Below are 6,441 nucleotides of genomic sequence, written 5' to 3' on the forward strand. Positions count from 1 at the left end.
CAGAAGGCGCGGCCATGGATTGTACTTGTTGTTGTAGTAGGGCCTTGCGGCACCGGAGGCCGTTGGCGTTCCAGTGCCACACTCTGAGCTTGGCGTTGTTGGCGGCCTTATCCATGGCTGGGCGAGGCTCCAGGCGACGTGCGGTTGCCGTGGCCAAGTTTCCCCAGCTCCTCCTTCAGTAGTTGGACCATGAAATGTTTCATTTCCTCGAAGCCCGTGTTGATGCGGGCCTCCTCTCGGGCTTCGAACTTGGCAAAGTCTGCCTTGACGTCGTTTTTAAAATTCTTCATGGCTGACGCCACGTTGTCGACCTTCTGTGAGATCTCATTTATGCGCTTGTCTTGCCTGTTTAGGCGCTCGTTGATTTGTTTGAACCGGGCCCCACAGTTAAGGCCGCCTTGGGTATCCGTGTTCCTAGAGTGAAGTGTCGAGATCGATGAGATGGATTCGGTCTCGTCGTCCCCGGTGTTCATGTTCAGGTCTTCGTCCTCGTCCGACTCGATCACCGAGCTACGGCGGGCCTTCTGGCAGGGGGTCTTGCCTTGCTCCAACGATTGCGGCGGCGGTGATGGCGGTGGCATGACCGGCATCCCCAGCGGGGTGAACGATGCCGTCTGCTGCGCCGTTCCCCCACTCCATGGCGTGCCTGACTGGTTTCCGTGCTGTTGCGATGTGAATCTTGCAATCAGCTCATTCTGCTGTTTCATAGTCTCCTGTTGTTGCTTCACCGTCTCCTGCAACAGCCTAATCGTGCTCTCGAGCTGCATCATCTTGGATGCAAGCGGGTCGTTCTGCGGCTTTCTCGCCGGCGTGCGCGAGCGTTGGCGCTCTTTCGCGCCTTTTCCGCCCTTGGCTCCGCCTCTGGCGATATCTGTCCACAACTTCCGGCCGTCACGTGAGGGACTGCGCCGCCTATCGCGACTCTCCGAGCGTCCGCGGCTTGGGGACCGCCCTCGGCTCTCGCTGCGGCTCTTGCGCCGCCCCCCTTGTTTGCTCGGGGAGAGTTCGGGGAATTCGTCTTTTCTAGAAAATCTGACCTTGCTCTGGCCAGACTTTCCCGCCTTTTCCGCCGCCATCTTGCGCTCGTGTTCGCGCTTCCGCAGCAAGAATGGCGTCTTGAACTTGTTCGCACAGTTTCCCGTGCCGGTGGGATGCGAGCCTCCGCACAGTTTGCAGCGGGGTTTGCCTTCCCGCAGGCGAAGCAAACCACCACATTCGGTCGGGGGCACACGTCTCTCCGGTGGCCCACCTGCCCGCACGTTCTGCACACTTCTTTGTGTTGGCGGTATAGGCTCCGGACAGCGAAGTTTGCCGCGCGAGCGCAGCGCCAGCCGCGACAGACACGCGCAACTCTGGGTCGGTCCCGCCGCGCCGACCGCCTTCAGCGCCAGTGAACGCAACTTAGCAAAAGACGTTTGTTATAACGTTATTTGCGCGTATATGTACTACATAGAGCAACAAAGTCATGCAAAACGTTATACAGTCGGGGGAAGCCTCCAAATAAAACGGGGCACTGATAAAATGCTGTCGCCTCGCTGCCGAGCCGTAGGCTAGCACAACTGGGAAGCAATTGTTCAAGGCTTTGCATTCTCCCGCGGATTCTTCTTCTCTGTTTTTTTTTTCGCAGATACCGAGCATGGTTACTGAATCTTGAAAGGCTCACATTAAGCGAGCGGATTACATGCTGCCTTGGTGTACGAGCAGCTTGCTAGTAGGGTGGCTAGCAGGCGGTAAATACACACAAGTGCGCATTAAATTTGGTAACAAAGAGGGCCCCCGAACACAGGTATAGCAGAATATCACCCAGCGGTTCTACTCTGATTCATCTAATATTCCACGTGCTTATACCACCGAATTAAATACATATAACCACATATGGGGCGCGGACACTTATTGGCGTTAATGTACCCAAATATTTCGCGAGCATTTGGATAGCATAAAATCACCGCCTCTTCTTGCAAAAGAAACAATGAAATTGTTGTCTAAGCCACTGAAAAGCAAAGAAAAATAGAGCTAAGACGTGCCGCAGTCAAAGTTGGAACAATAAGTGCACAGGAAAAAAAATTTTCGCGTTCGGGGAGGAGGAGGAGGAGGACAAACTTTATTTACCCCATCCGTTGTGATTGCGGTCACTCCGGACCAGTGAGGGGTGTACTCAGGGAACTAAATGTTTTCTCTTGTGACTTTTGTTGCGAAAGTGTTGACGGTAATAAAAGCGCTACTATTCCTTCCTAAGGGAGGTCTCCTGCCGAACCCGTTGGCGTGGAGAGAAAAAAAATACCCGAATATGAATATTCCGTAAGTTATTCCGACACGCCTATTAGATGTTCTGCTTACCCCTCCCCCATCCCATCCCTGCCCAAAGGAATTTCTTGTGATAGCCTTTTTGTGATGAGTTTCTTTTTGGGGGGCGTGTTTACATATATGCAACTAACGTACTGGGCTACAACTGGAAGCCCAAAAGTTTCTCGGCGAAGCGGGCTCTTATTAACGTCCGCACTTTCGCTATACCCCAACAAACGTGAATTTCATACTGTTACATGTATGGAGCATCACATTCGGATCAAAGACCTATATGTAACTCCCGTGTGGTCCAGAGTCGCATGCAAGTGCACTCACATGGATGGAATACCCCGCGCGGAAACATCGCGCAACGTCTGATATATTTGCTGACAAAGCCTCCTCTTTTGTGGAGTGAACAATATAAATTACGTTTTCTTTTGAAGCGAAACATGCTGATCTTGAGAAAGGTTCGCCCCGCAGTCAGGCTGTACAAGCGTTTCTATTCTGGGCATCACGCCTATGCGGCCTTTATATGCCTTCTCATACGCGAGTTCAACTGAATAAATCCTTCTCCATTCACATGCACTATGTGGCAGGATTACTTTACTATCTCTTACTTCGTTTTAAGCTCAAAAGGGGCGACTAATATGCTTAATCCACGCTGTAAAAAGAAGAGCGCCCCCGAGCCAGCAGCGTACCGGCGGTACCGGCTTGCGGGGACCGACCCAGTGTTGCGCATACTGCCGAAGGGGGCGCTGGGTGTCGCGGGCTCCGTGTCCGTGTCGCCCTCTGGGCGCTGTCCGGAGCCTATAGCCGACACCTTATTAGCGCGCCGCAGTATTTAACGTAGGACGGGACTTTGTCCCCCTTAAAGAGCACGATCACTGCGTGCGAGTTTCCGATCCGGTGCGCTTCGAGCGCCGTACCGTTGTAGATATTTACAACTTTCGCTCGGATCATTTCGGGCGTTTCGCTGAGCGGGATGCCTCCGATTACGCCCTTCACCGTATTTTCGGGTGCCGCCGCGTAAGCGCACACTTCGTATGCTTGATTTCCAATCATGAGTGCATGGATGGCCGCGTAGCGGCTGACTCTCTCGCCGTCCGGCGTGCTGATCACGATAATGTTTTGAGCAACGTTTGGACAGATCGTGTCCCTCTGTATGTCTTCGAGACTTATTCTCGCCGCACCCGCCATCGCCTGCACGAGCTCCGGCATCATAATCTTGCCCACCTTCAGTCCCCCCCGGGGCCTGACTATCACCTTGCATTCGCCACGTGGCACGTGAGGCATGCGTGCCGTCTTCGCGAAGTTCGCGTTGACTTTCTTGATAATCTGGGCCCGGGTTGGCTGGGCTGCCTTCTTACCGGGCTGGGGTGCTGCGTTCGGAGCGAGCGGACGTGCTTCGCATCGGCTCCGTCGATGAGGCCAATTTTGGGAGGACCATTCGACCCCAGCCCGTCCAAAACGGTACGATCGGTTTCGGCATGACAACCGGAGCACGTAGAGCCCAAATCTTGGCGAGTCCGCCCATTTTTGCGGATTTTACGCCTGTTTTGCGCCGGACAACGTGGCGAGCCAGCTAGGCCTAACCGGCCAGCTAGGCTTAGCGACGGCTTCGGCCGCATCGGACCGCGCCGGCCCCGCTTCGTGCGAAATGTCGGCGTCGGGTCACTCAGCAATGGATACGAGCCCGGCCCGGGACCAGCAGCCCATTTCGGACCGCAGCTCCGGACGCATGGTGGTTGCCGTCCCCGGAACATCGATCGACGAGACCCCGGAGAACATCGCCGGTTGGGTGGTCGCCACTCAGCGAGGCAAGAAGGCCACTCCGAACAACGCCGAGACTCCGCAGCAAGTTTCGGCACTCCAGAAGGGGAAGACGACGCACCGCTTTGCAACCCTCCGGTCTTGCATCCCCTCCCTCAAACATACACGGACATCCTCCACCACTACAGAGCCTCCCGCCTTACTTTACCCCTCCCTTTCCACGGCGGACGCTCGCATCTGGCGCCGACTGCAAACCCACACCTACTACCATCACCCTCAACTCCATAGAATCTCACCAACTAGCTACCCCTACGACTGCCCTCACCGCCCCGATACCCCTAACACAACGCCCCACCTCGTACTGCTCTGTCCCGCCAACTCCCCGCACCCCTTTCCCCCCTCCCTCGAGCAGTGGGAGAGCTTGCTGCGCAGCAGACGGCTTGAAGACGTTCCTGATCTCTCGGGCCAAGACGGCTGCGAAGGCACGCGGCCTACCGGACTAGGATGGCCACCCACAGCTCTCTTTTCTCCCTCCTTCCCCATCCCCTGTATTTCAATAAACGTTTTAATCAATCAATCAATCATTCCACACTGTGAAGGCGGTCGGAAAGCGAAGCTGTAAACGACACCCACAACGATTACCCATACGGGGCCACTTGAATTCACACACGTGGCTATACAGAGAGACTCTGCCAGCTGTTACCTGGGATTCGTCGGGGCGGCGTCCCGAATGCAGCAGCATGGGTGCGTTGGCAGAAAGAAAATGGAAAGGAGCGTCTTTCGAAGGGTGAGGAGGAGAGCGGCACACGCGACTACGCCTCCAAAAAGCCTTCTCCCCAGACGCAGAGTACAAAACCAGCGTCTGTCTTCCCGTCTCCACTTGTGGGCGCAGCTACGTCAAGACAGTGGGCTCTCGCTTCGCTTCTCTTCGGGCCCAGCTTGGATCCCTGGCAGTGCCAGTAGTGTGTATAGCCTTGGTGTAGCCAGCAGTAGCCTGGGAGTTTCCTGCTGAGGCAGACACGAAAATTTCCTCGGCTGGCTGGAGGTATGCTGCTTCACAGTAAAAGAGGGAAATCCCAAAACACAATCCTACCATGTCGTCGGCGGGTTCACTCATCGCAGTCATTTGAACACTCTTCGTTGAGGACATTTCTGAATGTGGGCTTCTGCAAACCGTTTGCAATGCAAAACATTCCAGGCCATGGATGCACTGTCCGGCTGTAGAAATTACACTATCTTCCCACTTGGGAACACTGATGGGATGCAAAGCCGTGGAGTGGTAGCGTGTTAATTGGTTGTTAGAGTAAAGACACATGTAGTAGCGTATTAAATGTCTTCTTTATTTATCAAGTAGTGGGGGACGTTTTGCGGCTTCTCCTTCTTGAAGCGAGGAATCCGCTGTGCGACGCTGGTGTTTCGAAGCGTTGTCAGGTTGCCGAACGCCATCTGGATCAGCTACTCGCCGCTGGCGTTTCAAAGCAGCTTCTCGGTTCTCGAAGCGAGGAATCCGCTGCTCGACGCTGCCGTTTACGTTCAGCATCGCGAGCTCTCTTCTGTGCAGCCGTCTTCGGAGGTGCTCACGGTTCTGACGGTGTGCTGGCTGGCACTGGTTTAAGGTGTGCCAGCCAGTTCGCTGACGGAATCGTTGGCATCCATTTGCAGTCATCGGACGGCGCAGTACCGAAGAAGCAACTGGGCGGAGCGCGGACCAGGTTTATTTGCAGAGCAGAGGGAGTGGAGAGGAGGAGCAGCGCGCGCTAGCGCACAGGTGGTGTGGAGAGGAGCGGACGACGGAGGACGACGAAGAGATGCTTTGCATCTAAAAAACACTGGCCAGGTGGTTGGGGCAAATGAGTGAACAGAGTTCGTGCATGGTTCGACCTCCCCCCACTGATTTCAGGGGAACTTGCGCAGCCATCGCATGCATCATGCATTCGATGGGGACTAAAGCCCCTTGATTGGGGAAGCTGTGTGCACATTTGCAGTAGAAGGCACGCGATGGACCCTGCCTGGTTCATGCCTACCTCTGTGGCATGTGGTTTACATGCAACTTCCACAAAACTCACAGCGACCACACGGATGTCATGATGTACTAAAGCAATGAAAGAATGCACATGCATTCCAGAAGGTGCATCCACCGACTACATATCTGTTATGGTCGTTGCTTGCCTGCTTGAGTTACGTCACCATAGCACTACCGCCGCTACAGTGACAACTCCTTCCAGTGGCAGCAATGGACGCACTTGAGAACTGGTACAAATAATATGCCAACAAAAGACTACACTATACGTTAAATATGGTTTTCGGTGATCCTGTCAGAAGATAGAAACATTTAGGTAAGTAGCAGTACATTCCTTCCTATCTACATGTGTAAAATTTTGAACGCAA

The sequence above is a fragment of the Haemaphysalis longicornis genome, unplaced genomic scaffold, assembly GCF_048455015.1.
Source record: "Haemaphysalis longicornis isolate Haplotype H1 unplaced genomic scaffold, Haemaphysalis longicornis Haplotype H1 scaffold_8, whole genome shotgun sequence".
Lineage (NCBI taxonomy): Eukaryota > Metazoa > Arthropoda > Arachnida > Ixodida > Ixodidae > Haemaphysalis > Haemaphysalis longicornis.